The following is an 18,234-nucleotide window of genomic DNA, read 5'->3' on the forward strand; positions in this document are numbered from 1 at the left end:
GTAAGACAAGAGCTTGAGACCAAAATGCCTTGACAGATGCCAAAAGGATTTTGGAAGAGTAAGAAATATTTTTTTTCTTTGGAGACATTAATAGAAAGCTCTAAGTTCAGCAACTTAGATTTTTCTGACTGAAACAAAAATAAATGATAAACATGCAATCACATAGAATAAAGCTATGCTGATCAGTATGAAATGTTGGAGGAAGAATAGAAAATAATTTCCTCACCAGTAAGTATCTGAGATTGTGAGTGTTAGCATAAGTTCTATTGGATATTCTACCAACACAAATAATGCTATTCAGTTTATCACCTGGGTATCCATTTCCTTGCTTAGCTAGATATCTACATGACACTACCATAACCTGTTTGTTTAGTTACTGGGAAGCAAACACAAATGGACACATGCATACTTATAAGTTAAATTTTTATTCACTGTCATGCCAAAAATCACTTCCAAGTTTGCTCCTTCGTATGAAGACATGACAGAAGAAAAAAGAAATAAGAATCTCTAAATTCTCTAAAGAGTCTCTAAGGATTGAAGTAAAATAAGGAATTAGAGGGAATCAAAGACTTACAAGAATTTGGTAATGAGAATAATTCAGGGTTATTATTTCTTCTACTTCTATTAAACCTCTCACCAAATTGGAGAATGATTACTTACCAGCTCATTATGCTGATGACATAGGATATGACTAAAATCAAAGTCTTTTGTGCTGAGTACTTTTGAGCATATAGGTCACATTCCTCTCTCTCAGATTAGGAAGTCTGAAGCCATCTGACCCATTTTAACGAGCCATTTTAGAATAAAATGAACAGCCCCAAGGAATAAGCAAAAGTGCTTATATCTCTCCTTTACTTTTAAAAAGATTCTGGAATGACTAGTTCATACTGAGATATCTAACTTGGATGTCTTAACCTAAGTGAGATGAATACTTCCCATTTTTTTCTACTAACTTCATCATTCTGAAAAATAGGCACGTCATCTATGTTAGTTACCTAGACTCTATGTAATCAATAGAGAAAAATAAGTATCTCCTGAGGGAAATTCATTCTACATTACTAGAACAACTTTCTTTGGAGAGGATGAGCCCTCCTCTAGAAATTTTTCCTAATCTCAGAAGGAGCTGAGCTGACTGGCTAAAAACAGAATCACAGAATGTCTTGGATTAGAAAAGACCTTAAAAAACAACTAGTTTCAACCCCAGTGCTGTGATCAGGGGTGTCTTCCACTAGATCAAGTTGCCCAAGGCTCCATCCAGCCAGGCCTTGAGCATTTTTGAGCTCAGGGAGGAACAGTTTAGTTTGTATGTCAGGGAAAAGCTCTAACAGAGAGAGTGGTAAGATGCTGGAACAGGCTGCCCAGGTATACTGTGGATGCTCTGTCCCTGGAGGTATTCAAGACCAGGTTGAATGGGGCCTTGGGCAACCTGGTCTAGTACCAAATTAGGGGTTGGTGGCCCTGCCCATGGAAAGGGGTCGGAACTTGATGATCCTTGAATCCTTTCCAACCCAGCCATTCCATGGTTTCAGGACTGGGACATCCACAACCTCTCTGAGCAACCTGCTCCAGTGACTCAGGACCCTTTGAGTGAAGAATTTCTTCCTCTTACCTAATTTAAATACAGTCTTTCAGCTTTAAACAATTAGTCTTTAGCCTATCCTTGTATGCCTCTGTTAAAGGTCTCCATCTAGTTTTTGTATTGAAAGGCTGCAATAAGGACTTCCTGTCCTTTGAACTTTTAAAGGCCTACTGACTTTTAAATTACTCAGACAGGGTAGCATCACCATCTTACTGAAAGTGCAGTGTCTTTTCCAAAGGCACTGAAATAATATTTATAAAATAATGAAGTCCTGGGTTTTTAGCGTTGACTTCAGTAGAAAATGGATTTCATTCTAAAGGTTGTAAGATAGATAAGGAAACATAAAGTAAGAGTTAAAGAACAACAAAAGTGAATAAAAGAGGAAATATAAGAAATAAAAACTTCTACAAGCCCTATAAGAAATAAATGCATTTACTGTTGTTTTATGCACAATGATATTGAAATACAACAAATTTTATTTCCAAAAACTAAGCCAGAGTGAGACACCCAGAAGTGGTCCCCAGGAATTCTAAAACTACTGCAAGTCATGTTTTAAAGGAAAAGAAATCAACTTTTGTGAGGGTTGAGGTCCCCAGGACATGTACTAAAAAATCCCTGAACTTCAGAATACTCAGAGGAAAAAAAGAAAGATTCCTGGCTAATAGTAGTCAGCAGCCAGGTGCTCTGCATTTAGCCATCCAAACATATGTGTATTAATTTCAAACCCAATTCTGGTTCAGCATTTTCTTAATTTATTGCTAGAATTTGATATTAAATTTTTAAAAGTTGCTTTAGTCCAACAAGATAGGTGAGCATACTACTGTCTGCTTCCAGTGGAGCACGAAAGAGAGAGGTGCGCTGCAGTTTCTTCCACACATATGTATTAGCTACTCCTTTAAAGTCTTTTTTTTTAATTTAAAATTCAAACGACTTCAGGTTTGAGAGGAAGATACGATTCAAAGCCAGTAAGACTCACCCCTCAGGAATTTTAGATAGTGTAATATGAATGAAAAGTAGTCTGACGAGTGACAGTCACATACAGGAATCATGCATCTGTACACATTCATGTGAATAGCCAGTCACTTCCAAAGAGTCATGGTTCTGTTGCTGTTCATCTTCTAGGAATAAAAACACTTGACACAGATTTATTCTTGGGTCATCCATATAATTTTTATAATTCTGCTAAAATGAATGACATGGTAACAATGTGGAGTATCTGACATTTCTGTCAATTAAATGTTGGTAATCAACTGATAAATCTGAAAAACATAACTGTACCTTAAAATAGTGTTGGCTTAAATATTCTCTAATCTTTCCTGCCTTTATTTCTCTATCTTCTTTATTTATATATATATAAGGAAGCTGTTGTTTTGTTTTTGTTTTGTTTTTGTTTTGCTTTTCACATGATTTGGGGGATTTTAATTATGACTAGATCATTAAGATCACTGAGCATTTTTTCTGTACTACAATACTTCAGTCAAAATAAAATGTTTTTGTCAGTAATCAAAACTTTACACCAATTTTAAAAGCTTAAAAAAAAAAAAAATGTAAAGAAACATAATAAAAATATGAACAAATAAAATCTCTCCAAGAATTACAAGACTTGAAATGCAAGCATCTGGAAATAGATCTCAGCAAAGTCAGTACAATGTTTGCCTAAAGGAGAAAGTGAGGTCAGTTTTGTAGCCTTGGAACATATCTTCTGTCAGTGTAAACTGACACAGCTAAACTAAAACCAATTTACATCAGATGAAATTGCCCCCTTTCTTTATTTTACTTTATCTATCTTTACAATGTAATGTTGTTGCCTACAGAGTCCAGTAGTGAAGAAGAGCAGGTGTCACTATATTTTGTATAGTTACAACTCAGGACCAGATGTCTTTGCAGATCTGAAAGAACAACCGTCTACTGCGAGTCCTTTTTGCTTCTTTCTGCATCAGCAATAATTCCAGCACACACTTCTCTGTTGTGCAAAAATAATAATAATAATAATAATAGCAAGAGCATATAATTTTTATTTTTCTGCCATGTAGACAATATTCTTAAGTCTAGGCTTTTACTGTTAGTATTTGTCACTATTCAATCAAAAGAGAATTAGAAAAAGAAAGAAAAAACAAAAGCACTTTCACATTTTTTTGTAAAGCTGACCAGTGTACTATAAAATCGTAGTATCATACAATTAACAAGGTTGGAAAAGACATTCAGTTTCATGCAGTTCAACTATCCACCTATCACTAATATTTAATATTTTAGTATCAGTATAATATGAAGTAATGTGGGCAGATAATAATAAACTCTTCCTCAAATTCCTTCGAATCATTTGCTCCCCCTTAGAATCAGAATTTGTTGTTGTCGTTGTTTGTTTGTTTTTTTTTTTGCTTGTTTGTTTGTTTGTTTGTTTTTTGAGACACAATACTTAATGTCAAAAAATTCATAGTATGCATACAGCACATTATATACACAGCCTTCCTTAGCTGTATATGTTACTTACTGTATATGTTCTTACCAATTATACAATTATGTTACCTGTAGTCATAATGCAAGAGCATATATGAAGGAATTACAGTCATGTTGAAGGATTCCTTGAAACTGAATTTGTGCACATCTGGGTTGTTCCAGTGTCTCTAGGAGGCTTATTTTCAAAAGAACTCTCTGTTATTCTCAAGCTCAGAAAGTTCTTCATCACTTGTAGTTAAAAAAAAAAAAAAAAAAAAAAAAAAAAAGGAAAAAAAAAAAAAGTTTAAAATTTCTTAGTGGCAGGAAAATCATTGTTGTCTCCTGTCCATGTTCACTGTCTAGTTTTACCATTGATATTTTACCTTTCCGCAACCCACCCCCCATCCCCACCCCCCAGGTATCAACTATTGATTCTGTAAAATTCTAGTTAGCTTTCCAAGTTACTGTTACTGCTTCTATGCCCAATTAAAAGGGGAAAAAAAATCTCATTTAAAAAAAAAAAAAAAAAAAAAGGGTGTTTTTCTTCCAGTGGTAATAGAAACTTACTGAGATGTTGCTCCTCCCTACAAAAGTTCACTCACACCCTCAGATGTATCACTCAGAGTTATCACTGCCATAGCAGAATCAGGCAACTGTTACTGTTAATACATCCTCTTGCAATGTTTCAGCTCCATATCCTTCTTTCTACACTTGAACTGACTAAGAATACTAAAGTATTCTTACATGCCCATAGATGTTTACGTAATTTCTTCTTAGAGATTAGACTTGTTTACTTTATTGCTTATTTAAGCTGGATGTAAATATGTCCCCCATACTGTAATTACTTTTCATTTAGTAAGTTAGTTTGTACTGAGCTAAAATTAGTTTTCTTCAGAGTAGCTGGCATGGTACTATCTTTTGGATTAGTGGTGAAAACTGTGTTGATAATGCACCAAGTTTTGGCTGTTGCAAAACAGCGCTTACACTGAGGATATTTCATCTCATGCTGCCCTGCCAGTGAGGAGGCTGGGGGTGAACAAAGAGCTGGGAGAGAAGACAACTCTTGTTGTTTTATTTTCAGTGTCCAAACATAAATGTGATTATGTAATCATTCCACGTAAAGTTGTCTGGTTTGGTATAGATTTGATAATTGGAAGAGTTTTCCCTTCTTTGACAAAATGTATGCATATCACTGAAGTTTCTGAATATTACAAAATGAATTTACAGTGGTTCTTGTTACACTTTATTTTGTTTTATGGTTAAAAATAAAAATAAAAATTCTCAGCTGTAACAAAGAGATCAGCTGGTCCAGATTATTTCTGGGACACTTCAGGCTTAAATGAAATACAAAGGAATGATTTATTCTCTCTTGCCTCTTCTACATAACAAACATTAACAAAAGTTTACACTGTCTGGCCTTATTACCTTTTAAATGGGATGCACGGTTTGCCCTTGACTGCCCTTTATCTGCACCAATATTATACACTCAAAAACAGACACATTAGATGAGCTAGCGTGTGAACAGGAAATAAGTTCAGATAGATTGATTAAAATATCATCTCTGGCCTTTTTTGCTATATGCTCATCTTTATGTCTGACTACCTTAATTCTTTTCTCATTTCTGCTTTTGGGAATCTGATGCAGTGGTAATTCCTCATACTTCTTCACTTGCGTTTTCAGGTTATATTATGAACAGACTTGGCCTTCCATTCCTCAAATCTTGTAGAAATTTATTTGAAGGATGACACTGTTTGCAGTTACACACCCTCAGTCACCACCCAGGATTTATCATGCCCTGCTATCATGCCTCTTGCTGCCATCAACAAGAGAATGGGTGCAGAAAGAGATTTCATTATGGTTAGTTTATCTCTATAGTCAGCAAGCATCTGAGAACAGAAGAGAAAACACACTCCATCTGAGCACTGGCCTGATAAAATCATTGTCGTCTGCAGTTCTCCTTTCAGGTTTTTTTCTTATTTGGGAGCATTTTGTCAAAGTCATCACTCTTTGGACAGTCCTCTGTGAATCATAATCTGTTCTGATACCACTATCTTTGGAAATGGTGCTGTCAACATTTATGTCAATACTGAAGTTGTAATTTCTTGACAGTAATGTTCCTCACTTGATATAACACTCTGTTCAACTTGGCGGAACCTCCTGCTTGATGCTGTTTCACAGAGAGTCCTTTTGTGTTCATGTACATGAGAGGTTGAGGAGTCAATGCCTTGTCCATGCCATATTTACTGGATCTAGTATCAGCACTGTCATTCAAAAGAACAGCAATACATCCAAAATAATTTTCATTGGTAAAATTAAAAGTGCTTTGTGTGGAAGGGAGAAAAATGGAATAGCTCAGCCACCATAATTCCACCCTGAATTTACAAGTAAATATGCAATCAATGTTTAGTCCTTAAAAGTCTTTGGAATGGACATTTGTTGCATCCCTAATAATCAGCAAATAATTTCCTTACATTTTAAAGCAGTTAAAATAAATAAATAAATAAATAAAATCCATAACAAAAAGTCACTATCCCTAAAATTACAACATGCAACAAACAGACCAGAAAGATCAATTACTTCCAATGGATTATTTTTTAATCTTCAAAATTATTCTTCCCTTTAACTGCAAGAACAAGAATTTTATATGTATATTTTCTAATTCCATGTCATGTTCTAATATAAATGAACTATGAAATCCCAGATATAAAACTCAAAGTGAAAGAATTGCAGACAAGGGCTACTTAGATGATCAAGGGAATGGAGCAGCTTTCTTAGCAATCTAGAAAGCTTGGATTGATGAGACTCAGAATGTTGAGTCTCAGAATGAAAGAGATATGAGAGCAGATTTGGTTGTTGTCTAAAAAAACATCAGGGAAATTTTAATGGAGACATCACAAAAAAGAAAAGGACATTTTAAGCTGCGAGGCAATGTTTTCACAAGACAAAATGTGCATATAGTGCTGAACATAAATTTAAAATAGAAAGAGGAAGAAAGAAGCTATATTATGCATAAACCTGCCTACCACTGATGCTGGATGAAAAGCATCTTGATTTCTTTTAATAAGAAAACTAAAAAACTTTGTAGTACTTACTATTTGCTATAACAGAGTACTTTAGGACTTCAGATATCTTCTTCCATTTCTATCACTTTGAAAATGAGAGGAATATTCTTCGGTTTATTTATCTCTATTTTGTAAATTGTATCTATTGTAATAAATAAATAGAAAATACCATTAGGTCTTGTAACATTTCTTAAAAAAAAAAAAAAAAAAAAAAAGTAGTCCTGTGGATGGCATAGACTTCTGTCCTACTTCAAGTATAAAGGCAAAAGAGTAGTTGCAAAGGTAAAACATATCCTGTAGCTATTTAAATCCAGTAACTTTTTTTCTGCTTTCAGCTTTGAAGATTCTTATTTATTAATTTATTTGTTTTTCTGTTGGAAATTAAATAAGAGCAAAGTACAGGCAAGGAACATTATTTCTTTTACAGAATGCTGAGTAATAAAATGATGTGTTGTTCTGTTTATTAAATGCAGTGAAACTTTGTTGTAAAGAATATCTGAACAAAATTACACAAATTAAAAATTAGTCCATATAGCATGAGACAAATGTCTTGACTTCATCTGAAATTATTCCTTCAGAAACCCTCCTCTAGCTGTACACAACTTCTAAAAGGACAAATGGTAAATACTTATTGGATATAATAGATTGTCTTTCATACCCCAGAATCTCTGTACTGTATAGAGTCAATCTGGAGTCTTTACTTGATCAATCAGCATGGTAGACATTTATTCAAATAGGAAGTTAACATTAACATTAAGGAAATTCTTCCCATGCACATATTAGTAAATCTTGAAACAATTCTAAGCCAGAATGATGGTCAGACTTCTAAAATTGTGGCAGAACTTGACATGTGCCTTTATGGATCATATATGACTGTTTTGAATACGAATGGATCAAGTGCTGTATTCTTTCGTCTTGGAATAAAAGCAGGTACCAAGTTGTTAACATTAATGAGCAATTCACGTATTTCATGTTGTTAATTGGTTTGGGATAATTACAAATTCTAATTTACTTTCCTTCCCTCCCCTCACCTCCCTCCACCCCGCCTACATTTACCATGCTGATGCAAGTTTCACCTAAATAAAGTGTTGGCCTATTCTGGTGTTGCATCATCAATTGATGTCAGGTCATCAGTTTTTTCCTTAGTGGATGATGATTGTCTCTGCTTTAGCAATCTTATAGCAGTGTATGCAAATCTGTTTCAAACTTTGGTTTCTGTCATGAATGCCTTTCTATCTTCAAAATTTTGTCTGTGAATAGTGCATATACTTTGTGGTGACTACTTTCCTTCTCATATAAAATAGATTACAATATGTTACTGACCTTCAGGTCTCTGATTTCCTTGCCCCACAGTTCAGAAAAAGCACAGTAATGGTTTGGCAATGACTATAAGCTATATCTTCTGATAGTATTTTTATCAGCTATTTGCTTTTTACTCAGAGTGGTGCTACTATCTGCAAAATTAGGCTGTGTTGCTTCATTCTAATATTCCCACTTATATGTAATACTGCGATTACATCACAGGTGGCTATATAGTGTATCAAGAATCAGATTTAAATTGCTCAACTATGATTTATGAATGCCTGATTTTTTATCTTATTTTATTTTTATTTCACCGACTGTATTTCATAATGTAACAGCTCAAGGTGCCTCTCTACACCATGGTGCTTTTGTCACTTCATGTTCTTATTTAAAATGTTCTTTTATATAATAGTTTCCTTATGAAAAAGGCATGTACATCTATGATCTCTGTAACTATATGATTTCTCCCGTGTCCCTTGCAAGTTTTCTATATGTTTGTTATCTTTCTCTTTATTTCAAGTGTAAAGAGGGTAGACTTAGGATGGACATAAGGAAAAAGTCTTTTACAATGAGAGCAATGAGGCACTGGAACAGATTGACTGTAGATGTGGCTGATGCCCCATCCCTGGAGACTTTCAAGGTGAGACTGTATGAAGTCCTGAGCAACCTAATTTAACTGTGCATGTCCCTGTTCATTCAGGGGAGACAGACAAGGTAACCTTTAAAGGTCCTTTCCTACTCTAAGGATTGTATGATTCTTGCAAATTTGATACAGAAATTTAGGCCCCCCAAAAAATTCCTAGAAATTTACAGAAAATAAAATTCTGGATAGAATATGATCTCATATTTTATAGATAGTAGGAAACTCGATGAGAGAAAATCTTTATAAATCCTACAGCTCTGAGAAAGTTGTCTCTGGTAAATTGACCTTTAATTAAGATTCCCAACAAGGGGTTCATTGCAGTATTGGGTGGTACTGCAGTCTGTGTCTTTTCCTTACTTTGTCACTCCAGGAATGAAACACCTGATCCCAGATGAAGATGTTGCTGACTAGACATGTCTGGCATGTGATGCTCAAAGACAACAAAAAGGTTTCTGATGCTGTGCTGAAAATGAGTGAAATACATGTCTCTCTAAGAGGGAAAGAGACTGAGATAGGAGGCAATTAGATGAGTCTCACTGCAGAAAAATCTTGACATATCTGCCTTTTGGTGTACAACTCAGTGGCATTTTCTTATCTGCAGGCCTTTCACTAGGATGGAATCTATTTATTTCCACACACTGTCTTTGAAATAACTGAATTATTTTGAAGTAACAGCATATATTTAATGAGGGGTAATCTTAAACTTCCTGAGTTACTTATGAACACCTGAATTCTAAGCTGTGTATGATAAATATTTCTTTCTTCTTTTATCTGCTAATTCAAGCACTAATAAGTTAGTGCTATGGGCTTGTTTGGTTGAGCAAAGCAATATTCATCAAACTTTGTCAACAAATGTTTCATGGTTTTCATTTAAGAATATACTTAATTTTCAAAATTTTCTCCCTTCAGACAGTATCATATTTCCAGCTCTGTATATAGCCTCAAATCTCATTTGCATGTTTGTGAATAACTTTATTGAGAGGAAATAGTGGAGGAAGAGATCCTGAGGGAAATGAGTAAAGCAAGCAGCACAATAATGAATGACTCTCAAATTCAGGAGAACAGACTTCACTTTGTTCAGGGAATTGGCTGTGAGGTCTCATAGGAGACTGCCTTGAAGGCCAGCAGGGTCAAGATAACTTTTCAAAGACAAAATTAGAGCACAAAAAAGGTCTATTCTAATTCACATGGTGTTGAGAGAGTCTGGTAAGAGGACCACATCATTGATTGATCCAAGCTGAAAGATTTGGGACTGTTCATTCTGGAGAAGAGAAGGTCCTGGGGCGAACTGATAGTAGCCTTTCAGTATCTGAAGAGAAACTTCAATAAATCAGGGAACAGATTCTTTAGCAGGGTCTGTTACATAGGACAAGTGGAAATGGTTTCAAATTAAAACAGATGAGATTTAGATAAGATATAAGGAATTTTGTTTGTTTGTTTGTTTGTTTGTTTGTTTGTTTGTTTGTTTTCAGTAAGGATGGTAAGGCATTAGAACAGATTGTCCAGGGGTGTAGTGGAGAGCCCATCCTTTTTGACATTCAAGATCAGGCTGGCCAGAGCAACCTGACCTAGCTATAGGTATCCTTGTTCGTTGCACAGGAGTTGCAGTTGATGGCTTTTAAACTTCTTCTTCGACTCAAATATTTCTATGATTCTATTATGCTATGATATGTAAGGAGAGGCTGAGTTAGTTCAGCGTAAAGAAGTTAGGCATCTTGTTAATGACTTCAGCTCCCTAACAGAAAATACTATGAAAGATGAACTGGATTGTTTTTGGAAGTGCACAGTGAAAGGTAAAGGGAAAATATTCTTTTTTCATTGACATGGAAATCAGACCTCTGAACAAGTTGTTTATAAAAGCTGGGGAATTACTACCCTTGAAGATGTCATTGTATATCTGAGAAATCTACACATTAACTTACAGTCACACACACATCTGAGTTTGTATAGTGAGAGGCAAGCAGAGGCTTAGAGACTTACTTGATTTAATGAAGACGTATCAGGTATTTTTATGTGGGAAGAGAAATCACATATGCTTGAATTCAATATGATCGCTCATGTCACCTCTTTCCCTTTAATAAAAAAACTTTCTAGACTGTCAAAAATTGCTGTAATATTCTTGCCAATGATTTTACTGTCATAAACATTTGGAGAGAAAGTCTGTTTTAAAAGAATATTCACGAAAAACATATTCTGAATACATAATTGGGAGAAATGTCACAGCAATTGTTAGAGTTACAGTCACTAATTAGAGAAAATATAAAATATCATGTGATTTATGTGTTCCATCAAAACTGAACTAGAATTTCTGATATTGTATATTCACAGTAAATTTTACATGTGTTTGGTATACAGGCCAACCTTCAACTGTAAAAAATCACTCACTGTATCATCAGGATGGAACAGATGCAAGAAAATTGTGATCTTCTTGATGAGAAGCAGTAATAAATAAATAAATAAATAAATAAAAATAAAAAAAGTGATAAAAGCACTGGATCAATTATTCACTGCAAATTACACATTCAGCAACCATGATCATTATAACCCCTTCACATCCCACTACTCTGCACTACATTATTTCTTTTTACACCTATGGAGCCTACCCTTTTACCTTCCTGACACTCCCCTCTTTTCTAGCTGTCAAACAGTGTGTTTCATTCCCTGTTTAAAGGGTTTCTTATTTCTCCTTTGTGTGTTGTCTGTATCCTGCCATCCCTGTCTCTCTTTCTTGATGCTCCATCAGAGTAGAGACTTTCATGCCTAAAATGAGGGGGGAAATGCTGGTTTAAAGAAAATCTGGCTTCTATTCACAGGGATACTACTGGAAACCAAACCAGTTCCTTAAAGATTCTATTGCAGTATAGAAAAAATTCCTTTTTTTACTTTCTTTCAAACTGTGAGATTTTTTATTTTTATTTTTTATTTTTATTTTTTCCAAAGCCTTATTTTTTCCCAAAGCCTTCAGATTGGTTCCTGAAAACTCTGCTGACAAGCAGGAGCCCTGTATGGATTCTAAATTATAATGAGTAGTACTAAAGGATTTTTAATGAATCAGCAGAGCTCAGCACAAGAAAGGATCATGCACAGTGAACTTGATATAGAGGACACAGATTCACTGGTTTATAGGCTACTTGTTCGTGTGTGTGGTTTTACAAGTAGTACTTCTCCAAATTATCATTTAGCAGTCTACGATGATTTTAGTGTTCTTACACTGAAGAATCCTAATATCATTTCCTCCATTGCTGTGAGGTGGAGCAGAATTGCTCTTTCTATTTTAATTTTAAGCCACAAATTCTACTGATTGTCTACAGACAGGCAGGAAAAAAAAAAAAAAAAAAGTTTAGTAGCAAAGAAAGGAAAGAACGAGCAAAATGACTTGCAGTATATGTCAGCACTTTCAACATCAAATCCCTTGTCCTCAGAAAGTACAGAGGATCTTACCCCATTAGAGTGCTCTAGATTTCTTAGTGCCACAAGCTACTTTATGCTCTTAAGACACAGATTACTTTTAACGGATTATTGTTTCTGAAGAAGATGGAGGCAAAAGCATATAAAAAGTGTGCGGGGAACACAGATTAAATGTTAACGTTCTGACTGACAGTTCTCACAGCTCATTTGCCAGTGAAGCAAGAGTATGTGCATTCTATTATTAAAATCCAGAATAGGGTCTTCTTTTCTCAAGAGTGCTATATGTATGAGCTTTTATATGCTCTGTGTTGGAGACTGAAACACCTTTCCTTTTAGGGTATGACAGTGTACATAACCCAGTTTTACCTCCAAAACCATGCAGTTCAGATCCCTTGAAACCCTTGTTCAGATCAGATGGAGAAGATTTAAGATCTCAGCACTCTCAGTTCAGGAGCAATCTTCTATGTAACAATGCTCAGGAGCACATATGTTGGGATGAGACAAAAAGACAACAGTTTTGATTGCTATTTCAATTTCCTTGTACCAGTGATCTCTTTAGGAGACACTAAAAGTAGAGTGAGATATTGAGCTGATACATTTTGTGGTAATGAAAGATTCTATAACCAGCTTGGAGCTTAACAGGATATCAAGTTCATTATATCTGAGGATTATTTTGCTTTCAATTCTTTCAGATAGAAAAAAAGTCAGATTTGTTCATCATGTCTCTTTTACATTCTCATGGGAATGTAGGAAAGTGCACCTTCAATTTCATTCTATAAAATTACTATCTGAAAATAACAGAAGTACTATGACTTTTGGGTTGAATTGGATTAAACAGATATTGTGGATGTTACATAGTCATCTAATTTTAATGGAACATATAAAATAAATAAATCAGCATGTAAATTCTTTTCAGAATTTGATTAATCATAGAATCAAGATCACTGAATGGCTTAGGTTGGAGGGGACCTTAAAGATCATCCAGTTCAAACCCCCTGCCATAGGCAGGGTTTCCAGTCAGCATATTAGGATGCCCAGGGTGCCATCCAATCTGGCTTTCATGCCTCCAGGGATGGAGCATTCACAATGTTGTTGAGTAGGTTGCTCCAGTGCCTCATCACTCTCTGAATAAAAAATTTCCTCCTAACAGCTAATGTAAATCTATCCCCTTTCAATATCTAGCTATTCACCCTTGTCCTGTTGCTATCAGACTGCGTAAAAAGTCTTCCTCCCTGCTTATAAACTCTCTTCATGTACTAGAAGTACTAGCAGACTGCACTAATATCTCCCTGGAACTTTCTCTTCTCCAAGCTAAACAACCCAATTCTCTCCACATTTCTTCAGAGGAGAGGTGCTCCAGTCTTTTGATCACCTTCATGGCCCTCATCTGGACTCTCAGCAACAGCTCCACATCCTTCCTGTGCTGGAGGCCTCAGGCTTGAACACAATACTCCAGACGGGTCCTCATAAGGGTGGAGTAGAGGGAGACCATAACTTCCCTCTCCCTGCTGACCACTCCTCTTTTGATGTAGCCCAGGGTACTGGGCTGACCTTCCAGGCCACAAGAGCATACTACTAGCTCATGTCTAGATTTTTTTTCCACCAGATTCCCCAAGTCTAGTTCTGGTTGGTACGTCCAATATCTGAACCAGGGTTCTCCTCAACTGCTTATAGCCCAACATGTTGTTTTCACAGGAGACATCTGGGTGGTTGAAATCCCCACCAGGTTGAAAGCCTGAGAGAGTGACTCTTCTTGCAGCTTAAGCAAGAAGGCCTCATCAGCAGACTCCCCTTGATCAGGTGGTCTGTAGGAACCCCTGGCCACCTGATGCCCTTTATTGGTCCTGCCTTTAATTTTCAACCACAGCCTCCCAGCGTGTTCATGACTGCTCTTCACCGGCAATTCTTCACAGCCGTCCACTTCTCAAGATAGAAGGCAACTCCCACACCTCTCTTACCTCATCTATCCCTTTTAAAAATCTCACAAACTTCAGTCATGATGTTACAGTTCTGTGAGTCATCTTACTATGTTTCTGTGATAAGCAGTAAGATTGTAGTTTTCCAGTTGCACCACAGCTTCCAGTTCCTCCTGCTTATTTTCCATGCTGTGAGTGTGGCATAGAGGCACTTCAGCAGTGCTTTCAGCTGTATTATGTTCTTGAAGGAGCCCTCTCAAAAGTCTCTGGAGAAAATCTGAGATTTTCCCCTGCAGCCTCCTAAAGATACAGTGTTCCCTGACTCTTTTCTTTTCCTCAGTCATACATTCTCATCCCCCATCAAATGTAGTTTAAAAACCTGGTGATAAACCCTGTCAGCTTTCTGCCTATTATATTCATCATAAGATGAACAAGTAATATGAGGGACCCCACTATCACCTTGTCCCTCTAACTTAGCTATGCTATTCCCTACTTTTAAAATGGCAGGGTTATTACCACCTTCTTTTCCCTTCAAAGCTTTAAACAAGCCCTCTTGTTTAAAGCTCTGTCAACAAGACAAGACTCTTCCTGAGCCAGAAATTTTTTCCCACTATGACCTACGTGGACATCATCATCAGCCATCAGACCAGGCATAAACTAAAGCATACTATTGTCAAAAAAAAAAAAAAAAAAAAAAAAAAATCCTGTGGTGGCAGCAGTCTCTTAGCTATGTATTTATCGGATGGGTTTTCCTGGTTCTCTCTGTATCCCTCCCTGACACTGAAAGGACTGAGGAAAACACCATCTATACTCCTGCTCTTTCTACTAACAGCCCCAGTTCCAGTAGTCCCTTTCAATAGCCTTAAAGCTTCTCTTGGCTATTTCATTGCTTCCAGTCTTAACCAATAAGGAATAATAATGCAAGTAGTATCCTGGGCTCCATCAGAAGAAGGGTGCAGGGATGGGGAGGTGACTGTCCCCCTCTACTCTGTCCTTGTGAGGTCCCATCTGGAGTACTGTGTCCAGATCTGGAGCCCCCGGCTGGCCCAGAGGAGGGCCATGAGGATGATCAGGGGACTGGAGCACCTCTCCTATGAGGACAGGCTGAGGGAGCCTTGTTCAGCCTGGAGAAAAGAAGGCTGCGGGATGACCTCATTGCAGCCTTTCAGTACTTAAAGGGAGCCTACAAACAGGAGGGGAATCAATTCTCTGAAAGGGTAGATAACAGCAGGACAAGGGGAAATGGTTTTAAGTTGAGGGAGGGAGGATTTAGGTTGGACGTCAGGGGGAAATTCTTTACAGAGAGAGTGGTGAGGTGCTGGAACAGGCTGCCCAGAGAGATTGTGGATGCCCCGTCCCTGGTGTTCAAGGCGAGACTGGATGGGGCCCTGGGCAGCCTGGTTTAGCATTAAATGAGGAGGTTGGTGGCCCTGCATGTGGCAGGGGGGTTGGAGAGTCATGATCCCTGAGGTCCTTTCCAACCCTGGCCATTCTGTGTTACTGTGATTCTGTGAATAATCAGATGGGTGAACCAGACCAGGGAGTCTCCTAGCAATGCCCTGATCTTTTCTCCAAAGATAGCCCTACTTATAGGGTCTGATTGACATGCAGGGCCCACTGGTCCTCTCAGAAGGGAGTCACTGATGACTATTACTCATTTCTTTTTCACAGAGGTAGTCTTAAGGTATGGAGTCAGTCTCCTTGCCCTGGACAACCTCCTGGATGGACCTTCTTCTGCATCCTCACTAGCTTTTCCCTTGAGTTCCACAGCCTCAACCCTATTATGAGGTAGGTAGGAAAACGTTCTTACTGTGATGCTGATCAGGGATCTGCTTCCATTCCTTTCTATCTCCTAGGTCCCATTCCTTTGCCCAGTGGTGGCAGAACAGGGAGTTCACCACCCTTTCAGATGTATCACCCTGGAGCTTTTCTGGTAGGCATGGCAGGGAGTTGCTATACCAGTCTATCTCATGTTCACACCCCCTAGCGCTCCTTAATCTCTCTGCCTCTACCTTGACACTACCACCATCCGCTTCATTCAGATGGTATCTCTACCATTCTGCAGGGGCATCAACAGGCTCAGGCACTTCCTGCAGTTAGAGATCTGAACAGAAGTATTTCTGAACAGGCACTCAGTCTGGGTAGCCACATTCTTTTTGGCAAGAGCTTTCTGCCTAGTGGAGGCCATGGCTAGATTTGTTGTCTGGGAGGCAAATGAGTCTATGGGGATACTCTGAGTGTAGGGGGATATTCTGAGTGTAGGGGGATATTCTGCTTTCCCAGCTGACCTGTGCGAACTGATGTACACTCTTCTGAGGCATCATGCTCTGTTTGCCTGTTCTCTTTGCAGTGCTCCTGCTAGCTACAATCTTTTGGGGCCCCTTTTGTAATTGCAGGGAATCTGCAATTCAATTTGATAACAGAGCCATCTGATAACATAAAAAATAGTGTATAAAACATCCAGTAATAGAAACCAGCTTCTTTTAAAATTCACTGAGCCTAAAATATGTTAACAACCTATAGGCCCTGTTGTTTGAGTAATATGATGAATCTTTTAAGTACTCTGTCTAATGCATCTTTCAGGAAAGAAAAAAAAAAAAAAAAAAAAAAAGATAATTCCAGTAGGACTAGCCAGGAAATTCTTTTTGCAACTGCTGTCCCATATATCAAAAACACTGCATGGCATGTTACAGTCATCTCTGGTGTGCAAGCTACAGCCATTAAGCTCATGTAATATCTGAGACAGAAGTGAAACTTCTTTATTCACTGCATTCACTGAATCTATAAGCAAAAGTATTCAGATGCTTCAAAGGGCAAAATAGACAGACAGAGAGAGAATTAAAAAAAAAAAAAAATCAACACAAAACCAAACCTACAATCAAACATATCCATATGGAAATATTTTACTACTAAGCACTGGCACAAGGAGTTAAATATTACACCAAAAAGAAAATGGTCCTGGAGAACTGTAAGAGAGAAATCCAAATCCACTGTAACAGTTTTAGAGAAGCTATCTTATAATGCCCAAAAACATAAGACAGTTTTGATATGTAACTAGCTACTAACATCTCATTTACAAAATCCTTTCCTTACCTATCTGATTTCTGCTCCAGAAGACAGTCATGTTCAGACACTATAACTCAGTTCTCTTTGGGACTACTTTACCTTATTTTCAGTCTGGAAAACAGAACCACCCAAGAGGTTAAATGGCTTTGCTGAAGATCACATAAGGCAAAATACGAAGAGCAGAAGGCTTTGTTCATCCCATGTGTACCATTCATCCCCTGTGTCGACTGTTAAAAGAAATCTTCAGGAAGATGAAGTTAGTCACTCTGTCTAGGGATGAATGCATCAATGACAGCATGACTGTTTTCATCTCCCTTCTAATCACCAGGGCACAGACACTGGTTTGCACATACAGGAGTACCTGTGTCACTTCCTTATCAATGTTCCAATCACATGAGTCTTAAGTCTGCTAGAAAGACTGCTCAGGGCTCAAGGATATCTGAAATTGTAGTTAAAAAGCCAGTGTGTAGGGGAGAGAATATAAGTTATTTAAATGTGCTAATATATGTTGTTCCTTTTTCTGTATAATAAGTTTGTAAATAATCCCATTTGTTGTGCTTTTATCGGCTGAGTAGCATAAAAGTCAGAGTGAAAGAGGATTTTCTGTTAAAAAAATAGGTCAGCCCATTTCTCCTTTAGCTCTAATTACATATACCTTTTTTTAAAAATACATGTATATTTAATGGAGGAGTTAGAGCATGTCTGGGCACTGACATTGTACAAATGTCTGGTGATCGTGACAGGTGCATTTGTTAGGACCCAGGGAGCAACTCCATTAGATTCACTTTATTAATTGAGCAGACTATACATCTGAGGAGATCC

The 18,234-nt window shown here is 37.2% G+C and overlaps 1 long non-coding RNA gene across 1 annotated transcript; it reads right to left on the reverse strand.

The window, feature by feature from the left end:
• Positions 1-3,346: 3,346 nt before the first annotated feature.
• Positions 3,347-12,917, reverse strand: LOC149913176 (uncharacterized). Its single transcript, XR_016462036.1, has 4 exons — positions 12,797-12,917; positions 7,108-7,219; positions 4,106-4,264; positions 3,347-3,542 (listed from the first exon to the last, which is right to left on the reverse strand). It is a non-coding gene; the product is annotated as an uncharacterized LOC149913176 (long non-coding RNA).
• Positions 12,918-18,234: the final 5,317 nt, after the last annotated feature.

This window comes from Phasianus colchicus, chromosome Z (assembly GCF_987193195.1).
Source record: "Phasianus colchicus chromosome Z, bPhaCol1.hap1.1, whole genome shotgun sequence".
NCBI classification, from domain to species: Eukaryota; Metazoa; Chordata; class Aves; order Galliformes; family Phasianidae; genus Phasianus; species Phasianus colchicus.